General features: G+C 38.4%; 1 protein-coding gene and 1 pseudogene across 4 annotated transcripts in view; both read right to left on the bottom strand.

Annotated features, from left to right (window-relative positions):
* AHCYL2 (adenosylhomocysteinase like 2) overlaps positions 1 to 21,970 on the bottom strand; it is a 162,547-nt gene that overhangs the window by 121,878 nt on the left and 18,699 nt on the right. Inside the window, exon 2 of one of the 4 annotated variants that reach the window (XM_072764085.1) lies at positions 1,741 to 1,888. The exons of 2 other annotated variants lie outside the window; for them this stretch is intronic. The gene's annotated coding sequence lies outside the window, so the exon portion shown is untranslated. Of the gene's footprint in view, positions 1 to 1,740; positions 1,889 to 21,970 lie in introns of those variants that run through there. One more of the 4 variants, XM_072764084.1, reaches the window with a different exon arrangement.
* LOC112928920 (large ribosomal subunit protein eL29 pseudogene) lies at positions 5,143 to 5,848 on the bottom strand (annotated as a pseudogene).

A 21,970-nucleotide genomic window follows, 5' to 3' on the forward strand; every position in this document is an offset into this window, starting at 1 on the left:
AGCAGAAGATTTTAGAGGTGATAGATACATTTTTTTTATCGTAACTGTGATGACAGTTTCACAGTTGTATACTTATGCCAAAACTTTTTAATTTGTACACCTTAAATACATTTTTATTTACTGATTCAATATATGTAATGATTATAGGCCTATTCAAGTTTTTATTTCTTCTTGAGTCAGTTTTAATAAGTTAGCTTTATTTCTGATTTCTATTATTTCTTCTTTGACCTATGAGTTTACTTAGAAATACACTTCTAAATTTCCAAATAGTTATTTTGATCATCTTTTCGTTTAATTTCAATCTTTAAATTGAGAATGAGAATATAGTCTGCTTAAATATACATTCATTGATTTTGTTGAGACTTGTTTTATGAATTCGGTATTTGTACAATTTTTAAAAACTGCTTAAAAAGAAAGTATATTCTCATCTCTTATGTACAGGACTGTAGAGGCCCACCAAATCAAGCTTGTTGGTCATTTGTTCAAATCTCAAATTTTTTGTCTGTTTGACCTGCAATCACTGGGAAGAACAAGTTAAAATTTCCTGCTTTGTAGATCTACCAATTTTCCTATAGTTGTATATGTATTCTTTCCTCCTATAGTCCGTCTGTATATTTTGAGGACGCAGTACTGGATACATATGATTTGGAATCATATTATATGCTCCCATATAATATAATATAATCAATTATTATAGCTTCCTGGTTAATTATCCTTTTATAATTTTTTGTGATTTTAAAAATTCTTAATAGTGGGGCAGCCCCGGTGGCCCGGTGGCCCAGTGGTTTAGCACCACCTTCAGCCCAGGGTATGATCCTGGAGACCCAGGATCAAGTCCCACATCGGGCTCCCTGCATGGAGCCTGCTTCTCCCTCTGCCTGTGTCTCTGCCTCTCTCTCTCTGTGTGTCTCTCATAAATAAATAAATAAAATCTTTTAAAAATTCTAATAATGAATTTTGCCTTCAAGTCAATTTTGCCTACTAATGCCCTGCCCTACCACCTTTATTTTAGAATATGATTTTCCATACCTTACTTTCAATCCGATTCTCTTATAAACTGCATAGAGCTGGATTTTTAAATATTCAATCTGATGATGTTCCAGTTATCTATTACCACATAAAAAAACTACCCCAAAACTTAGTGGTAAACAACAATCATTTTATTATTCTCATGATACTGTGGGCCACAAATTCTATCAGGGCATAGGAGAGACAGCAGGTCTCTGATCCACAATGTCTGGGACCTCAGATGGGATGACTTGAATAGATGAAGATGGCTAGGATGTCAACAGGAGCTATTTGTCTGAGACCCCAGTTCTTCTCCAGGTGCTGTTTGCTAGGGCTGGACTGTCCAACATGCTTCCTTCACTCACTCACATGGCTGACAGTTAGTTGATGCTATTTGTTGGTAGCTCACTGGGGCTATCAACCAGTGCCTACATGTGTCCTCTCCATCTGGCTTGGGCTTCTTACAGCATGGTAGCTGGGTTCTGAGTGTGAATACTCCAAAAGGCTTAGGCAGAAGCTGCAAGGCTTCTTATAACCTTGCCTCAGAAGTCTTAGAAAGTGGCATTCAATTGGTCAAGCAAGTCACTAAAGCCAGTCTAGATTCAAGGGGAGGAGAGCAATACACTCCACCTCTGAATGGCAAATAAGAAATTAACAATGGCCACTTTGGAGAAAAGCTACCACATACCACCCTCTGACCCCAAGTTCCTCCCACATGCAAAACACACTCACCCTCTTCTAAGACCTTCAAAAGTCTCATCTCATAATGGCATCAGCTTGATGTCCAGAATCTTGATTATCTAATTCAGGTCCAGGTGAGATTGAGGCTCCTCAGAAGTAGTTCCTCAGGTACAGCTACTGGAGAATAGTTCCTCTTGATCTGAATAAAGAAACAAATTATCTGCTCCCACACACCCAACACACAAATGTATAACACTGAGACTGACTCAGGATAACCACAATTACATTCTCATTCAAAATATGAGGAAGAAGGGAAAGGAACAAGAAACACATACATAGCAGTTACCGGTCCATAGCAATTCTGAAATTTAATCAGACATATGTCACTGGTTCCTTGATTTCAGCCCAATCCTACTCTTTGACAGTGATTCTCCAAAACTCTCAGCTCCACCTCTGAGTCATCCTTCCTCTCACATAAGAGATGGTTAATGTTTGCAATAGAGTAGCCTTCTCAGCCTGCTTCCTGCTTGTAGATGATTAGAAGTCCAAAGGTTTCAGTTTTGACTGTCTCTGTTCCTTTTTAATCCAAGCTGAAGCCGCTTGTTAGAACAATTTGTTTAAAAACTTTGTAGAGGGAGCCTGGGTGGCTCAAGCGGTTTAGCGCTGCCTTCAGCCCAGGGCCTGATCCTGGAGACCCGGGATCGAGTCCCACGATGGGCTCCTTGCATGGCGCCTGCTTCTCCCTCTGCCTGTGTCTTTGCTTCTCTCTCTCCTCTCTGTGTATTCTCAGAAATAAATAAATAAAATATTAAAAAAAAAAAAAAACTTTGTAGATTTCCTATGATTCAGAGGGTTCACTTCAGGAGACATAGCCATACCAACCTTCTTTATCTTAAGTTCTGTGTTCTGAGACTACCATAAGAAAACACCCTTAGGAACCTGAAAAGCCCTATTTATTTAACAGAGAAGGTATAAGAGGTATTCCTTTAAGATCTTTGGACATTTTTTTGTCTAGCTAAAATATTCTATGAGGCACTGCCTTATATCTTTCTGAAATCTTAAAGGGACTTATATTTCAGATCTTAACTCTGAGGCCATGTTTTATTGGCAGAATCTTTAATTTTACCTGTGCTCTGAAGCCATTTCTTTGTCACTGGCCATCTAGAGCAACTGGAGATGAGAAAAAGTTTTACTTTATAACATAAAAGATCCTGAGTTAAAAACACTTCCCTTGCAAGTTCTGCTTAAAAACTGAACATAGTTCATTTTTTACCTATTCATCTATATATCATCACAGGGAGTTAGAAGAAGCTAAGTAACACTTTGCCAACATTCTGCCTAGAAATCTCTTTGGATAAATCCAATTCATTGGATATACTTTCTATCTTCCATGTTACCACACTTGACAGTGCTAACAAACCTTGTATCATTATATAACAAAGATTCTGTTATCCAGCCTCCAATAATACTTTTCTTACTATTTCAAAACTTGACTAACAGTCTCCTCAAGGTCCCTTCAGCTTCTACTCACAACTAAGTTCCAAAGCCAATCTAAATTTTAGGTTATAGATGCACCTCACTTCCAGGTACCAAATTCTTTTTCAACTATCCATTGCTACAAACAAAATACTCCAGAGCTTAATGTCATAAAACTACAATCATCCTATTATGCATATAATTCTGAGGGTCAAGAATTCAGACAGGGTATAGGGGATAGTTTGTGTCTGCTCCATGACATCTAGGCCTTCAGGTAGGGTGCTCTAATGGCTGAAGATGGCTAGATTGGGTCCATATGCCTGGTGCCTGGGTTTTTCTCCATATGATGACTGCAGGCCTGGAATGTCCAAGATGACTTCTTCACTTATTCACATGGCTGGCAGTTGATGCTGGCTGTTGACTGGGAGCTCAGCTGCACTTCTCCATCTGGCTTGGGCTTCTCACAGCATGGCAGCTGGGTTCCCAGACTGCATTCCATGGGAGAGCATTCCAAAAAAACAAGATAGATGGAGGCTGCAAAAACTCCTCATGACCTAGCCTTGAAAGTCCCCAAATGTCATTTCTCGAAACTTCTATTAGTCAAACAAGTCACATGCCAGCCCAGATTCAAGAGGAGTAAAGGAATAAACTTGACCTCTAGGAGGGAGGATAGCATACATGTAAAGGAAATGAACTAATATCAGCCATCTTGGAAACATGCTACATGTTTAAAAGGCAATCTGCCCTTTAAATGGAAAGTGTAATTCACTTTAGTATGATTATCAACACATTTGAATTAATTTCTACCATCTTTTACTATGCTATTTATCCTTTATTTTATATGATATTACATTTTCCTATCCTGCTTTCTATTAGATTGAACAAGTACACAAATCATAAACTCAATGAATTATCACAAAGTGAAACAACCATGTAACTACCACCAGGCCAATAAATCCAGCACCCTATAAACCTCTTTCATCCCCCCTCCCAATCACTGTCCTTTCCCTCACTATCATGATTTTTAACTCTGTACGTTAGGGTTTTTAGCTTTATATAAATGAAATCATACAATACATATTCTTTTGTGTCTGGCCTCCTTCATTCAGCATTATCTTTTTTTGATCATGATCTTGTGCATAGCAACAATTTATTCATTTCCATTGCTTCATAGTCCATTGTGAATATGCCATAATTTACCCATTCTATCATTAATGCTGTTCACAGAGTTTTAAGTTTCGATGACTGTACTTTTTAAAGTTCTATTAAAAAAGAAAATCTTCAGGGCACTTTTGGTTGTGGGAATCCTGTATGGCCTATATTAAAGATATTCCTATAGAGAAGTTTTGCATTTGCTTCAGCTTGATGCCATGCAACTGTTACTGACTCAGGACTACTTTATGTTAATTTCTCAGCTTTGGGTTTCCTAAACTGCAGAAAAAGAGGGACATTCTATTATTTTTTTTAAAAGATTTTTTAATTTATGTATTCATGAGAGACAGAGGCGGGGGGCAGAGACACAGGCAGAGGAAGAAGCAAGCTCCATGCAGGGAGCCCAATGTGGGACTCAATCCAGGTCTCCAGGATCACGCCCTGGGCTGAAGGCGGCGCTAAACCGCTGAGCCACCCAGGCTGCCCAAAGAGGGACATTCTAAACCAAAACTATAGGAGAATAAGCACATAAAACAAATTCTCAGAAGAAACTTTTTCACTTAGAACTCATATACTGTGCATAAACTCATGTAAGTGTGTGTGACATCACATGACTACACAGATGTTTTTCTAGATCATCTTTTCAATGGTGAGACAACCTTTTGAGGAGCCCAGCTTTATGGAGGGAAGGCATGAAAGTCTCCTGTTCTGTATGGCTATTAAAACAGAAGCCTCTTCATTACCAGAGCCAGCCATAGTTTTAACTTATGTACTTACCAGTTTTGCTTGTTTATTTATTTATTTAGTTAGTTAGTTAATTTGACAGATCCTGCCGCAGGTTTATTTGTACAAATAGCACAGGAGGACACCAGGCCCACGCAGACAGAAGCCCAGGGGTCATACCAGTGCTTCCGTCCTCACATGGCAGGCAGAAGCCTCTACACTGGAGCCTTTGTGGGGGCCTGGGCACCTTTGGGAGCCTATGCTGCAGGAGTAGGAGCAGGAGCCGGAGCCGGGGTTGCAGCTGCAGCCTGGGCCTTGGTTTGAGCCTTGGCCTTGGCCTTTGGCCTGCAGAGCCTGAGACCTTTGGCAATGCGGACATGAGCACGTTTCCCGAGCTTGGGGTAAGTGATGTAGGCAAGTTGATTGAGCTTGCGGCTGCCGCCTGTTAGGATCTTGGGCTTAACCTCCTAGGGCTTAGCAAGGGCCTTGATAGCCTCAGCACGTGCAGTCATGGCCTTGGCATTGTTGGCCTGCATCTTCTTAAGGCCCTTCTTGTTGTGCTTCTTGACAAAGCACATGTTCCTCAGGAACTTGGGGTCTACCCCCTTAAGAGATTTGTATCTTTGTGACTGAGGTTTCTTGATGCCATTTCTGTGCTATTTTCGTGACTGGTTATGCGTGGTGTGGTTCTTGGACTTCACCATGTCTGCACCAAAGCCCATGGCTCCCCAAGCATCTCAGACCAGAAGAGCACCACTTTAGTTTTTAATTTCCCCTTCATTTTTTGCTCTTGAGGATCTTCCTTACATTTTTTTTATTTTTACAAACTCAGTTTGAAATTTTAAAAAGTGTTTGTTATATTTCATCTGGCATTTGCAAGAATCTCAAGTGTGCTTCTTACCTTTTGTCAATGTAAAGGAAAAAAATCCAAAAAAAGCCACAGGCAGCAAAACAAAAAGAGGAGGAAAGAAAGAAAGAAAAATCTTCTGCCTTTTATCACACATAGGCAAGAGCACTCCTAGATCCAAGGTTATTCCCTCTAAGAAGATTTTAACTAAGGAATGTGTATATACTCTACCATTCTTTCTGAATCTCTGTGCTCTGGGGAGGAAGAAAATAATGGAAAAGGACACCAATCAAGCAGTTATATCAAGGCAATTCTAAACACAACTGATGTTACATTAGGAAGACAGAATCCTTCAATCAGGGCGACCCAGATTATATAATGAGGAAAGATCTAAAGGAACTGAGAAATAAAGTATTAAGATAAACCTAACAGTTTGGGGTGCCTGGCTTGCTCACTTGGTAGAGCATGCAACCCCTTATCTCTGGTTTGTGAGTTGGAGCCCCATGTTTGGGTGTAGAGATTACTTAAATATAAAAAAGATTTTTGAAAAAAGATAAACTTAACAATTTCCTAATGGGCTTCATTTTCTTTTCAGTAATTTTTTGTCCTCTCTCCTACCAAGTACTATGTAACTACATAAATCTGTAGGAGTAAAACACTTTCCATCAGGAGTGCAAGTATAAACACTATTCGGCTAAAAAGTAGTTAGGGGAGAAAATGGAAATAAGAAACAGTAAATGAAATTCAGACACTGGGACAATATCAACAAAGCATTTTTTTTCAAAGATTTTATTTATTTATTCATGAGAGACAGAGAGAGAGAGGCAGAGACACAGGCAGAGGGAGAAGTAGGCTCCCCACAGAGAGCCCTATACGGGATACGGTATACGGAACTCGGGGATCACGCCCCAAGCCAAAGGCAGATGCTCAAACTCTGAGCCACCCAGGCATCCCAATAAGGCATATCTTTTAATGTCCATTAAAAAAAAACATGAAGGGATCCCTGGGTGACGCAGCAGTTTGGTGCCTGCCTTTGGCCCAGGGCGCAATCCTGGAGACCCGGGATCAAATCCCACGTCGGGCTCCCGGTGCATGGAGCCTGCTTCTCCCTCTGCCTATGTCTCTGCCTCTCTCTCTCTCTCTGACTATCATAAATAAATAAAAATTTTTAAAAACATGAAATATTAAAATTATTTATTTGATATATATTATGTACAAAGTATTGTATTAAATAGACACAAATATGAAGAATCAAGCAAATTTATCAGGCAAGAGAGAGCTATAAATACTATAAACTTTCAAGTGACCTTTAAACATATGAAACACAAAAATAATAAATTTAGGAAGGGAAACACTTTAAAAGTCAAGAGGTATATAAGAATTTTAAGATCCCATTTATAGGAAATGTCCAGAACAGGCATATCTATAGAGACAGAAAAGAGATTAGTGGTTGCCTAGAGGTGGCAAGGGTGGAATGAAGTGGGAGGAGTAGGGGAATGATTACTACAGGTTTCTTTTTTTTTTTTTTTTTAAGATTTTATTTATTTATTCATGAGAGACACAGAGAGAGAGAAAGGCAAAGACGTAGGCAGAGGGAGAAGCAGGCCATGCAGGGAGCCTGATGTGGGACCCGATCCCGGCACTCCAGGATCATGCCCTGAGCTAAAGGCAGACGCTCAACCGCTGAGCCACCCAGGCGTCCCACTACAGGTTTCTTTTGGAAATGCTGAAAATGTCCTAATATAAGATTAGATTATGATAATGTTCACACAACTCTATAAACAAAAGAAACACTGAATTGTATAGCTTAAATGAGTGAACTGCACAGTATGAAATTACATCCCAATAAAGCTATTTTAAAAATCAAAGTCTACTTATTTTCAAAAAGCTGGAACGTTATATCAAAAGAGAAATTTAGCCAACCAAGCAATCTTCAAGACCTTGTTTGTTTCAGCAAAGGAAAGATTCAGCCCAAAAAAGCTGATGCTGTCTCCAAAAAAGCATAAACCCTGCTAAAACTCACTAATGCCTCCATAAATGATAGCTTTTTAATACTTATATCTTTCTACCTCGTTATATCACAATACTCTGTCAAACTGAACTTCTTTAGGGTTCACAATAAAAATAAGCTTAGGGTTTATAAAAAAATGAATGATAAAAACAAGATTCTAAAGATAGCACAAGGATTTTTTTAAATTTTTATTTATTAATGATAGTCACACAGAGAGAGAGAGAGGCAGAGACATAGGCAGAGGGAGAAGCAGGCTCCATGCAGGGAGCCCGACATGGGACTCGATCCCGGGTCTCCAGGATCGTGCCCTGGGCCAAAGGCAGGCGCTAAACCGCTGCGCCACCCAGGGATCCCAGCACAAGGATTTAAAAGTCATCACACAAACACTAAAATTCAGCCTTGGAAATTACTAGTATAAATTAGAACTAAGAGTAAAAGGGGAAGCAGATCAAAATACCAAGTTTGTCTTAAAACTCTTCAAAAGAAATTATTTCTTACTTTCATCTCTCTCTAGATATCTCTCAATTTTTTTCTTAAAACAGATAATTTGACATTTTCAATGCTTTTATACTTTCATGTTACAGAGACTCTGAAATAAACATAGTACTACCATTCATTCAACCATAAAGGCTAGAAACTCATCCTCTCTCTTATTACACAGAGCATCCACTCCAACACACAAATGTCACCAAATTCCATCAATTCTACCATCTTACTATCTCTCTTATTAGATTTCCTCTATTTCCTGTCATAGGAAAGGCCTTTATCCTTATGTAGATAACTACAACAGCCTGTTTCTCTGACTTCAATACTACCCTCACCCCCACCTCTAATATATTATCCACACTAATATCCAAATCTAATAAGGCTAATGTAAACTCAATAAACTGGAAAGAATGCGTGTACACACACACACACACACACACACATCCTTTCTTAAATTGGTATTTTCTGCTCATCTTATTTTACAATCCATTTTTAAATTTTCACTTAAAACAGAATGGTCATTAAAAAAAAATCCTAATGGGAAACCTGGGTGGCTCAGTTGTTGAGCCTCTGCCTTTGGCTCAGGGTGTGACCCCAGGGTCCTGGGATCGAGTCCACATCACGATCCCCACAGGGAGCCTGCTTCTCCCTCTGCCTATGTCTCTGCCTCTCTCTCTCTCTCTCTCATGAATAAATAAATAAAATCTTTTTTAAAAATAAAAATAAATAAAAACTATTTATATGTAAAATTATAACTATACAGGCACCTGTGTGGCACAGTTGGTTACAGTTGGTTAACTGTCTGATTCTTGGTTTCAGGTCAAGTCATGATCTTGGGGTCGTGAGATCAAGCTCCATGTTGGGCGCCATGTTTGGCGTGGAGTCTGCTTAAGATTCTCTCTCCCCTCTCCCTCTGGTCCTCCCCACTGCATACTCTAAAATAAATAAATCTTTAAAAAATTAAAACTATGTTATCTTTGTTAATATAAAATCATCTTTGTTTCATCTTTTATGGTATTTATTACATTCTTATTTGAATAAGTTACTATATAATTTATTAATTTTATTTCTATCTAAAACCTTCTGAGTATATTTATTCTGTTTTTTTTTTAAGATTTTTTATTTATTTATTCATGAGAGATACAGAGAGAGAGAGGCAAAGACATAGGCAGAGGGAGAAGCAGGCTCCATGCAGGAAGCCCAATGCGGGACTTGATCCTGGGATTCCGGGATCATGCCCTGAGCCAAAGGCAGACGCTCAACCATTGAGCCACCCAGGCATCCCTATTTATTCTATTTTATTCAAGCTTTGTTTTTTTTTTTTAATTTTTTTTTAAATTTTTATTTATTTATGATAGTCACAGAGAGAGAGAGAGAGGCAGAGACACAGGCGGAGGGAGAAGCAGGCTCCATGCACTGGGAGCCCGATGTGGGATTCGATCCCGGGTCTCCAGGATCACGCCCCGGGCCAAAGGCAGGCGCCAAACCGCTGCGCCACCCAGGGATCCCTATTCAAGCTTTGGATGCCTCCTCCACCACTATTCCTACCCTCAGTATCTAGCTCAGTAACATTATTAAATAAGATATTCAATGATATGAGTGATTTATCCAGATAAGGTTACCTTGACAAAAATATGTCCATTATGCTCTACCTAAACCTCTCTGAGATGATACTTTAGTTCAGGGCTCTTCCCAAGTGTGATTCTTCAGCATATCCTTTGATTCTGTGAATTACTCTTATTACCTTATAATATCCTCCTGCCCTTACCCACCCTTTCTTTTTTTAAGTTAACTTGTGACCAAAGAATACCTAACTAATAAAGGCTAGAACACTTTGTAATTGCTCAACAGACATGTGTTGTGCAAAATTGTGAAAGAAATGTACTGAGAAGGAAGAAATGGATATAGACAAGAAACAGGAATATATTGAAATAGGAAAATACTGACTATACCGACAGTAGATCACTATACCAAAACAATTATCTTCATTTTGGACAAACTTTCGCCTATTACTCTCACCCCAACAACTGTTCTGGCCAAAGGCTTTGAAGTCATCTTTAACTCTTCTCTTTCTTTCAAACACTAGTCAAAGCTATTAGCATATCCGGTTTGCTCTACTTTTTGAAATACATGCAGAATTAACCATTTCTCCCATCTTCACTGCTATTATCAGATCCCAACTATCATCGTCTCTCATCTGGTCATTGCCGTAACCTCCTAACTGGTCTTCGTACTACCACTCCTGATCCCCTTCAGTCTGTTCTCAACCTTGCAGACAAAATGATCTTGTTAAAACTTAGGTCAGGGACACATGGGTAGTGTGTGTCTACCCACACTACCACAGACGTCAGTGATTGAGCATCTGCCTTCAGCTCAGGGCATGATCGTGGGGTCCTGGGACTGAGTCCCACATCGGTCTTCCCACAGGGAGCCTGCTTCTCCATATCTCTGCCTCTCTGTGTGTCTCATGAGTAAATAAATAAAGTCTTTGAAAAGCAACAACAACAAAACAAAAACCAAACAAACTTAGGTCAGATCATGCCACCTTGCTTGAAACTTCCCAATGGTTTTAACTATCTCATTTAGAACAAAAGCCAAAGCCTAAAATGCTTAATATAACCAATTAAGACAATGTATGAAATATCTCCGTTATCTTCTGGCCTCATCTATACAATCTCTCCATCTTTGACTCTACCCCAGCTACACGGGGCTCCTTGCTATTCCTTAAAATCACTGGTATACCTGTCCCTCAGAACCTCTGCACTTGCTGTACTCTCTGCCAGAATACTATTTCCTTGCTCTCTTATAAAAAGTAATTCTGTTAAGGTCATGCCATTCAATTATGTCATTTCTTCCTCTCCTAGCTACTGCCATTTATTAAATTCATCTCTCTCAGATTCTAGCCATCCTAAATTCCACCATTAACCTGAGGTTGGCAGAGGAAAGGTAAGTGGAAATTGTTGGGTGGGGCTTCTGGGAAGGTCCCCTCCTTTTTTTTTTTTCCCTTCCTCCTTCTTGATAGTGACAATACAGAAACAATGCCTTGAGCTCCAGCAGTTATCTTGAACCATGAAAGGATGGAAGCAACATACTAAGAATGATGGAGCAAAATGACAGGAGTCTGGGTCCCTAATCTTTGCAGAGTTACCATACCAACCTTGTAATGCTTATTATCCCTATATTTCTTTGTAAATACAATATGTACATTTTGAGGGATACAGGTGGGCAGAATTAATAAATCACGCATATAACTTACTCAGAATGTAATAAATACCATAAATACTATAAAAGATGTGAAACAATGATGATTTTACATGAACAAAGATAGCATATTTTATGAGAAAATAAACCCATGTGCATATAAACCATGGTTACTGATGGTTATTGTCAAATGCAGCTAAATCTAATTTCAAGTTTTTCCAGGGTTCCATTAATAAGAAAGCAGTAGAAACTGGATATTAAGTAGACAACTAGAAGTTCTGCAACACTGGGTGATTTTAACAATGTATGTGGGTGGCCCATGAAGATCTGACCTTCAAGTTCTTTCATTTTATCTCTAATGATATTCTCCTTCATTCTATCTCAGCTAACCATTACCAAGGTCATACCTCAGCTGTTATCATCACCAGAAATTATTCCACCTCCAAAAGAGCTTATTTGGGTAATTTGCTCTCTGGCCTCTCCTTTTAGCTTGCTTGTTCAATTACTCCTACTATCTCACATTGACTTTAGCTCACTGATCCTTTCACTATCAATTTGTTGGCCATCTTTTTTATTCCTTTTCCTCCTTATCCATGATTTCTTACCTTACATCCCATGAATCACTACTGTAATAACTGTTTTACATCCTCTGAGCCCCATAACAGTATATTCAATTTGTCTACTAGTTATCCTCATTCAGATGTTCCACAGACATCTTAAACTCAACATGTCTAAAATTAATGTACCTTCTCCCACCACTATTTTTTACCTCCTATGTTGGTTAATGGCACCACCATCCACCCAGATGTCCTAACTGGCCATAACTCACTTCCCTCTTACTCTTCCCTATAATAACCAGAGCCTCATTCTACCTATGAGGTAACTCTAAAAAAAAATCCATCCCCATCTTTCCAGTCCCATCATTAGGGCTCTAGTTTGTGCTTCCAAATCTGAAACAGGTTACTAACCAATCTTTCTGCATATAGTACTAACTGCTTCTACTCTAATGCATTTTCCCCATTCTCCATACTGCATCCAAGGTAATCTAAAATACAAATCAAATCATGGCACTCTCCTATTAGCTCATAAATACCAAGGAACATTTCAGGCACCTGAGCAGCTCCCAAGGAGTGCAGAGACTAAAGCTGCCAGGACATTTCACTCCCTCAGGTTAAGTCATGGGGAACATGGCTATCAGCAGCTCCAAAGTAATCACAGAAAGTAAAAAATTTCAATTTGATGCATGTAAATAGATACCATTATTATTCAATATATTCATTTCCCCTCCCTGGTAGAGGATTTTCCCACCTAGTTGATGTCAGGCTTGGTCATATGACTTGCTGTAGCCAAAGAAATACAAGGAAATTACACATTTTACATTCTGAACAGAAGCTTTCAGAGTAATTCTCATTTCCCTCTACCACAAGGTTAATGTCTCAGATAAGAGCTGCAACTCTTGCCTGGGTCCTGGAAATGGGCCACATGGTAAATTTGCAGCATTAGCAAAAAATTAATCCTTGTTATTATAGCCATTAAAATAGGAGGATTGTTTGTTACCACAACATAACCTAGCCTAAACTGACTTATGTATCATAAAAAAGGACCTCAACTACCCTGGTCTTGATCACATCTCTTGCTAAAACCCTTAAGTGACACTCATGTGTTACTATCATAATATAAAGGCTCCTTCTGACACGGTCCTGCTCATCTCTCCAGTCTCATTTCCTGGGACTCCCCTTTATATTCCATATTGTAATACTGGATTATTTTAAGATTTCTCAATCATATTGGTCCTCTGTCCATTTATTTACAGATGCCCATCCCAAACCACCCAAAATGTCTATACTTTCACTTAAACAGGGCTTCTGCTGTGGAGGTTCATATAAATCTGCCCCCTTAAACACAACTGGTTGCTCCACCACAGGATTTTAAACATTGTCTATTAGCCATTATCTTGCTATATATATAGCATGGAGAGTGCCATGATTGGATTTATATATATTATATATATATTATATATAACTTCAACTATATTGTGGCTTCCTTAAGAGAAAAGACCATGTCCTTCTCATCTTTGGAGTCCAAGAATCTAATGCAGTGCTTGGCACATAACAGAGGATCGATATAAGCTTATACAGTACTAATACAGTCTTTTTCCAGCAAAGTTGGATACAAAGATGAGACAGGCCCTTCTATAAGTCATAAGTCATTATCTATCATGTTAATAGATAATACAGAAAATCTAACCTATCCCACTCTTATTTTGCTTCTATTTTTCTTTGTCAAGAATAATCTTCCAGATTGGAAAGAGCAGAACACATATGATTAAAAGGAAACTGAAGCCTGAGACAAAAGAAAATAAAAGAGCATTAAGTAGCTTTTTAGTACATTCTAGAATCAAATAAATTACAGCCTAAAATATTGAGATCTCCATGGTATCTCATGGAAAACAGAAGTTAGAAGACTAGAAACGAGAAAATTTTATTTCAATTTTCTCAAAGGGAAAAAAGAGAGATATGGGGTAGCCCAGGTGGCTCAGCGGTTTAGCACCGTCTTCAGCCCAGGGCATGATCCTGGAGACCCGGGATCGAGTCCCACTCGGGCTCCCTGCATGGAGCCTGCTTCTCCCTCTGCCTGTGTCTCTCATGAATAAATAAATAAAATCTTGAAAGAAAGTAAGAAAGAAAGAAAGAAAGAAAGAAAGAAAGAAAGAAAGAAAGAAAGATTGATTAAATTCTAGGAACTACGGATCCCTGGGTGGTTCCGTAGGTTTAGCGTCTGCCTTTGGCCCAGGGCACGATCCTGGAGACCCGGGATCGAATCCCACGTCAAATCCCACGTCGGGCTCCCGGTGCATGGAGCCTGCTTCTCCCTCTGCCTATGTCTCTGCCTCTCTCTCTGTGTGACTATCATAAATAAATAAAAATATTAAAAAAAATAAAATAAATTCTAGGAACTAAAAAATAAAAAAATAAGAAATAAATAAATTCTAGGAACTATAGAGTTAAGAGTTTAACAAGGATTCCCTGCAAAATTCTATGTCAGCCTATGGCAAAGTAAGGAAAGGGTGTAGAGAGCATCAAAAGCTAGAATGGATTCAATAAGAAAAAAATCATGCTGACCTAATTTTACTTTTGGTAAAATTTGAGATCAGACAAGTAACAGAGTAGGCCAAATACATCTTACCAAAATCAAAATAAGATTTCTTATATTAGTCAGGTAAAGATTTAAAATTGGTGGGCAGCCCTGGTGGTGCAGCGGTTTGGCACTGCTTGCAGCCCAGGGTGTGATCCTGGAGACTCGCATATCCGGCTCCTTGCATGGAGCCTGCTTCTCCCTCTGCCTGTGTCTCTGCCTCTCTGTGTGTGTGTGTCTCTCATGAATAAATAAATAAAATCTTAAAAAAAAAAAAAAAGATTTAAAATTGGTTAAACAGCCATCCTTGGATTATTAATCAATAGCTTAATCTCAATCCAGATGGAAGGCTCTAATGTTATCATAGAACTCTGTATTTGGCCTTACTTTGGTAGATGTTTATCAACACCCAAAATTTAAAAGGCAGCTTGCACATTTTCATGGTGGTTTTTTATTTTTAAGATTTTATTTATTTATTCATGACAGACACACAGAGAGAGAGGCAGAGACACAGGCAGAGGGAGAAGCAGGCTCCTCACAGGGAACCTGACGTGGCACTCGATCCCGGATCTCCAGGATCAGGCCCTGGGCTGAAGGCAGCGCTAAACCTCTGAGCCACTAGGCTGCCCTTGCTAGTGTTTAAACCTGGGAAGATTAGATAAGGCCATGAAAGATATAATTAAAAAATAAAAAATATCTGAACAGGCAGAAACAATGGACTGAAAATTAAAAATGAAATTTATCAAGGATGAATATAAATGCAGTTATCTAAAAAGAATATTCTACTGGTAAGAAATCAATTTTAACAGTTGATGATTAGTTAAGAATTTAGTTGTGTTAAATAACAAAAATTCAACTGAATAAATTTAAAGATCAAATTGGGCTTTATTTAATGATTTATGAATTGAGTATCATCCCATCTAGCAAACAGAAAGAAGCTCCAAAGAGCTACAGAAAAGGAAAGGTTTGGGGGGACCTGAGTGGCTCAGTCAGTCAGTAAAGAATTAGGCTCTTAGTTTTGGTTTGGGTCGTGGGATTGAGCCCAGAGTCGGGTTCCACACTCAGCATGCAGTCTGCTCATCCCTCTCTCTCTGTTCCCCCCACACCCTGCTCATGCTTACACACATTTTCTCTTTCTCAAATAGATAAATAAAATATTTTAAAAAGAAAAGAAAAAGGTTTTTAAAGGCAGAGAGGGAATGAGAAAAGGAAGTCATTAATAAAAAAAAATTATTATTTCTGACAAGGTCACTTTCCTTTGGGAGAAGATCAGGGTCTATTAGGCAGGATAACTACACTGGTGCTGACTAGGAAATTCCAGACTGACCATTAAGACTACATTCCTGAGGAAGGTCAAAACTGCAATTAGGTTAAGTATTAAATCTCAGTTTGGTGACATGGGCTTAGTACAAGTGACTCCATTTTTTAGCTGTTGTTTCTTTTTAACAATTGAGCGTAAGTTCAAGATAAGCCCTCATTATGAGGTATCAGCTTAAGAAGCCTAAACAAACTCAGTTAACAAAATAACACTACAGTGACCTGAAAAAAGAAGAAAACTGCTACAGGTCATGCAACAACCTAAAGCCATAATTTGGTATATGACCTCTTACAGGCTACACTGATCACATATAATAAATCCAGAAAAGGATAGCCAGGAAGGTGGTAACAGTACTGGCAAACTAAATCATATGAAGAGCAACTAAGACAATCAGGAACAATTTCCACAAAGATCTGAGGCTGGAAAAGGAACATTAGAACTGCTTCCAAGTATTGAAATGACTGTTAGATCAAAGGGCAGGAATTATGCTTTTACATATTTTTTTAGAGATTTTATTATTTATTAGAGACACAGAATGAGAGAGAGAGAGGGATAGGCAGAGATAGGCAGAGGGGACTGCCCTGCTTTTACATATTTTAAACATTCTCCATGCACACAGTTCCAAGTTTTTCATATAATAAATGCTCAAATATTTGAAGTTCAAGATCAACTTACTTGTTGATGGCTAAGCCAACAAAGATGGTAGTTATGAGTATCTGAGGTGTCTGAATGACAATTCAACAAAAGGGTACAGTTGGAGGAAGAATGCTGAAAAATCAAAGTAACAGTATTTAAAAGCCTTAACTGAAGTGAGCTACAGAGGATACATAAGGCATATTACCCTAAAATTTAGAATTTGATAACATTCTCGATCACACCACTCGTTATATTTCAGTCCCTTTTCCAAATGAAAGGGATATTTCAGTCCTTTTCCAAATATTTCCCACAATGGAAAGTCATTGTTTTCTTTTTTTTGGGGGGGGGTCCATTGTTTTCACTCTTTACAAAGTGAAACCTGAGGCTGCTAGAAGCTATTTGCTTTGCACCAACAGTATAACAATGATTAACCTTGAATAAGAACCCCAAGCTTTTCACTCACAAACTTCTTGTTAAAACCACTGGACTCATTAGGGAGGCAGTAAACAAGTACAGTACTTAATTTAGCAACTCAACCCGTTTGGTAATAATTTTGGTTTCACTTTTGTTACTTTGTCATCCAATCTTGAAATCCACAAAGAGTAAGCCTGCATTAAAACTTCAAAACATGTAAGAAATTTTATTTCTTAAAGCCTAAAAGCAAAAACAAAACAAAAAATAAGATGTGAAACAAAAGATCTGTCTCTCTCAAAGAGGGAGGCTGCTTAAGTTGTAGCCTTGGCACTATCAGATCTATCATAAGCCAAATCTTGGCCATCAGGGTTTATACACCACATCGTTTCTCCGGAAACCTAAGTGGCTTCCTTTGTGCATCAGAGATTTGGTGCAGAGTTGTAGAAAGTTAATGCCAGATGGCAATGAGAAAAAGGTAATGTTGGTAAAGGAAAAAGAGGTTTTCGTATATATGAAGAAGTACATTGTTTTACAATTCATGTTTTTATATATGTACTAAAACATGGTATTAGCTTCTCAGAAAACTGAAAAAAGTCCAGAGTGGCACAGGACTTGATGGTGTCTGAGGAACAGCTACACGAGGATTTCAAAATAGCAAAATGCTAGTCAGTTCTAGTTGAAAAGCTATAAAGGAATGTCCTAACAAGTGCCCACGCTCACAACTTCCTTCCCAAGGAAGCTCATTTACATTATAATGGTTGCCAAGGTTACTTTAATTCCATCACCCCTCCTTTCTCTAGTTGCTAAACTGGAGCACCTGACTGGGTGGTACACATTAACAACCAAAACCTCAATTAAGACTAACTCAAAATTCAGGCTACTCAAAAGCTCATGACCTTCAAAAGGAAGAGTAGTTTTAGCAACAAAAATTGCAGAAAGGTAGGGGCCATTTGTTTCCTGTTTCCTATAATATATACCTACTGCTACCTCTGTGAACTCTCTAGGAGTCACTACTTTTACCTGCTCTAAACAGAGATTCTTAGGAAAAGGATTATAAATAACATAAATTTTTTAAATGTTTTATTTATTTATTCATGAGAGACACAGGCAGAGGGAGAAGCAGGCTCCATGCAGGGAGCCCGACGTGGGACTCAATCCCGGGTCTCCAGGATCACGCCCTGGGCCGAAGGCAGGTGCTAAACTGCTGAGCCATCCCGGCTGCCCAAATAACATAAATTTTATATAGAGTAACAGATCAAACTAGTGAATGCTTTATTGCTAGTGAATTTATTATAAGTATTTTTTTCCTTCCTTTAATCATAAAAGGCCATTATCAAAGAGATACTGAATAGTTTCTCATATACTCATCACTAAGTATAAGTATCGTCTTCTAAGAATGACAACATACAGTGCTGGCTATACAAGAAGTATCTAAATGAGGGATCCCTGGGTGGCGCAGCGGTTTGGCGCCTGCCTTTGGCCCAGGGCGCGATCCTGGAGACCCAGGATCGAATCCCACATCGTGCTCCCGGTGCATGGAGCCTGCTTCTCCCTCTGCCTGTGTCTCTGCCCCTCTCTCTCTCTCTCTGTGTGACTATCATGAATAAGTAAATTTAAAAAAAAACCCTCCCCCCAAATATTAAAAAAAAAAAAAAGAAGTATCTAAATGAGATAAAAACAATTAGGCTAGTATATTCTGCATGAAAGCAACAACCAAACAGAACATACAGTAACAGGAAAAGTAAAGAAGAAATGAAGGCCAAAAAGAGGAAGATTTCAGAAACCTAAACCTCAAGCATTAAGCACAGTTAAATTAACAATAAAATATGTTCAAATGGTAATTTGTCATCAGAAGCAATACACCCAAACCTAGTTAACAATGGGAGACACAGGGTAGTGGTCTGTAGACATCCTCCTAGTCAACAACAGATGCTTCAAAAGGTCACTTCACTGGAGAGGAGTTTTACATTTACATATTTTTATTCTATTTATTCTCTTTTATCCCACTCCCATTAGCACTCAGTTTAGGGAATCACTGTAATATATTTAATGTGTTTATACGTTTTCTTACAAACATGTTTTACATGTTTCTTACAATGTGTTTTACTTACATATATTTTTTAATTTATATAAATAAATGCAAAAATAAATAAATAAATAAATAAATAAATAAATAAATAAATAAATGCTATTGTGTTATATATATCCAGTTTGTTTCTGGTTTTCTTTCCGGTTTTTCAGTACCATGTTTTTAAGATACATCATGTTGCCATGTGCACATCTAGTCCACTGCTTCAAACTGATAGTTCTTAGTGGTATAAATCTACCATAATTTACCATCACTAGGGAAAGAATAGGACAAATTCGTTTTCCATAAACAAATAAAACCATAATAAATAACCAGGTACGTTGTATTATGTGTGTATTTCTTTCAGATATATATTTAGAGAAAGAGCTTCTGGATTATGGGGTATTCATAATATATAATCTGATTGAGTACTTCCTTCCAAAATAGTTTGACTAATCTATACTTCCACGAACAGGGAACTAGCATAACTAGCAGCTACTATGGACAAAGCACTGGACTAGACACTCTAGATCTTTTTACTCCTGTATTGCCTCATCTTCCTCAGCTAGCCTTTGCCCCTTTTGCTTCTTTCTTTTTTTTCCCCCTTTTGCTTTTCAGATCAACTGTCACCACATCAGAAATATGAAGGCAAGAACTTCCTCCCTCATCCTTTCCCTGACCACCAAATTCCCTATTCTACTCCAATGCCGTTGAGCTGCCAATGTCTCTGCTAACCGTGAAGCTTGTGAAAACAGAATCAAATTACAAATGTTATTTTTTTTAAAGATTTTATTTATTCATGAAAGATACAGAAAGAGGCAGAGACACAGGCAGAGGGAGAAGCAGACTCCCTGCGGGGAACCTGATGCAGGACTCGATCCCATGACCCCAGGACCACAACCTGAGCCAAAGGCACGCTCAACCACTGAGCCAGGTGCCCTGCAAATGTTATTTTTAAAAGGTATGATTCTCAAAAAAGTCATTGAGGTTTATCTGTTACAGAGAACACTAAGAAATTCCTGTCATACACATTTCAGAGCCATTCCTATTTTTTTGCTTTTGAGAGTTCTTGAAAGAATAGCTCCATCTCTTTGGAACCCTTCATACATAAAATAAAAGGAGCTGGACTACAATCAGTGTTTTCAATCTGTACACTGGAACCCAAAGGTTCCAACTGTGAGGCGGTTCAAGAGGATTATCTCAGGACAAAAGGGGGCTACCTATGCCTCCTCTTCTTCTTCTTCTTTTTTTTTTTAAGATTTATGTATTTTAGAGAGAGAACACAAACCGGAGGGGGAGAGGAAGAGAGATAATCCCAAGCAGACTCCTTGCTGAGCATGGAGACCAATGTGGGCCTCAATCTCATGACCCTGAGATGACCACCTGAGCTGAAACCATGAGTCAAATGCTTAACTGACTGAGCCACCCAGGGGACCCTACTTATGCCTCTTCTATTAGAACACCACAATAAAATTTTTCAAATCTATAAATTTTAAGAATCCATTCTATTTAAGAAAAGTTTATTCACTATTAATTGAAAGTGTTAACTGGTCCAATTTCTATTGCATCTGGCTATATTTATTGAAAAAAATATACCTACCTTTTGAACAAGAAATTCCACTTGTAAGGATTTATTCTACAGATATTTATCAACACATATACACAAAGATATTCATTTTGGTATTGTCTGTAAGGGCAAAATATTGAAAACAACCATAAATAGCAAACTGGTTACAGAAATTATGGTACATCCATACAATGGAATATAGACTTTTAATAACAAAGCAGCTTCAAGATATATTAAGCAAGCAAAAAAACAAGATGTAGACCGTTGTTATGTAGTATACTACCTTTTCTGTTATTTTTAAGGGATGTATACACTGTACATAGCTGAAGGGTAACAAGAAGCCAGCTTTCATTTGGCAAGGTGGACATGTCTACATAGGATAATGGTATTAAATTTAGTATTAGCACTGCCTCCTCCTATAGAATGAACATCCTTCTAACTAGATCTCACCCTTCATTTTTTTTAAATGTATCAACTTCCCTTGAGTTCATCAAGCCAAGTCTATCAAATGAATTGTCCTGAGGCACCTAGGTGGCTCAGGTCATGATCTCAGGATCCTGGAACTGAGCTGTGCATCCAGCTCTCTGCTCAGCAGGGAGCCTGTTTCTCCCTCTCCCTCTGCCTGCTGCTCCTCCCCCTGCTTGTGCTCCCTCTCACTCTGTCAAAGAAATAAATAAAATCTTAAAAAAAAAAAAAGTTAATTACTTTTTAAAAATGTGACTACAAGAAAGGTCCATTCCGCATACCCCCCCACCCCTGCCCCGGCTCCCCGCCACTGGCTCAGTCAGTAGAGCATGTGATTCTTGATCTCAGGGTCAGGAGTTTGAGCCCCAAGTTGTGTGTGGAGCTTACTTATATATTAATTAATTAATTAATTAATTAATTGAAATGTGACTACTAGAAAATTTAATTCTACACTTTCTGATTAATTCTGAAACCCTGTTATATTTTTAGTTAATTCACTTGCTCATACTCCACAAAAAAAAACTACTTCAAATTTTCACCATTTTATTCAACCTTCTGAACCTTTATTCTCTTCCCCCCTTAGCTGATGACCTAGCTCAGAGAAAACAGAAGAGTAGCTATAATAGTGCCTTCAAGTCTCTTTACAAAATTAGATCTTTGAAATAAAGCCTGTAGATAACACTGTTTGTTTTTGGCTTAGTGAACACTGATAGTTTTATAGTAGTATGGTACAACAAAGAGACCTAGATAGAAAATTTTAAAAGACATGGGCTCAAGTTTCA

Source organism: Vulpes vulpes, chromosome 7 (genome assembly GCF_048418805.1).
Source record: "Vulpes vulpes isolate BD-2025 chromosome 7, VulVul3, whole genome shotgun sequence".
Classification (NCBI taxonomy): domain Eukaryota; kingdom Metazoa; phylum Chordata; class Mammalia; order Carnivora; family Canidae; genus Vulpes; species Vulpes vulpes.